The following is a 903-nucleotide window of genomic DNA, read 5'->3' on the forward strand; positions in this document are numbered from 1 at the left end:
TATATATATATATATATATATATATATATAAAAGGTAATATTAATAGGATAATAATATACCTCTTAATACTTATAATAATTATGAATAATAATAAGTATTATTACGACTGGCTCAAGGTCATAACAAAAGCAGGAGATCATGCAGGGGTTAAAGTGCAGAAAAAATTTAAATTGAAAGTTTTATTTCGAACATGATACAAATATAAAAAGTAATATAGTACACAATAAGAAAAGTGAATAGAAAGAAGAAAAGAAAAAAAAATACAGATATCTGTTTAAGTTAACATATCATGCTCAAAATGGGGTAGGAAGAAGTAAAAACTTATTAACTCCTACCCCCTAAACACTGGAAAACTTACAGCACTACTGTTATTTTAAAAAAAGGAGAAAAAAAAGAAATCATCAATCAATTAAAAGTCAGAATAGCTGTCAGCAATTACTAATATATAGCTATGCATTTTCCCTTTTTGTACTGGTTTGTCTTTTCAAACCCTTACCCCGAGTTGTTCTCCTCAATACACACACTATTACTTTCTCTTACTCAGATGTTTATCTCTATTAAAAATGACCTCTTTTTATTTTCTTTTAAATTGTATTAAGCTATTGCTTAGTTTTAAGTCGTCATCTAATTTGTTCCATAACTTTACACCTTTAATTGAAATACAAAAACTTTTTCTTGTTCTAAAGTTGCGGAGCTTTAAGTTTGAATAACCCCTTAAGTTATACCCCCCTTCTCTTTCAGAAAACGTGCTCTGTATGTGCTCAGGTAACAACTTTTTAGATACTTTGAACATAAATTGAGCCATTTTAAATTCTACAAGCTCGTCAAATTTGAGAATTCTGGATTTTTTGAAGAGCGGGTTTGTATGCTCATAATAACCAACATTATGGATGATTCTAATG

Source organism: Poecilia formosa, unplaced genomic scaffold, assembly GCF_000485575.1.
Source record: "Poecilia formosa unplaced genomic scaffold, Poecilia_formosa-5.1.2 Scaffold876, whole genome shotgun sequence".
In the NCBI taxonomy this organism is placed as follows: Eukaryota; Metazoa; Chordata; class Actinopteri; order Cyprinodontiformes; family Poeciliidae; genus Poecilia; species Poecilia formosa.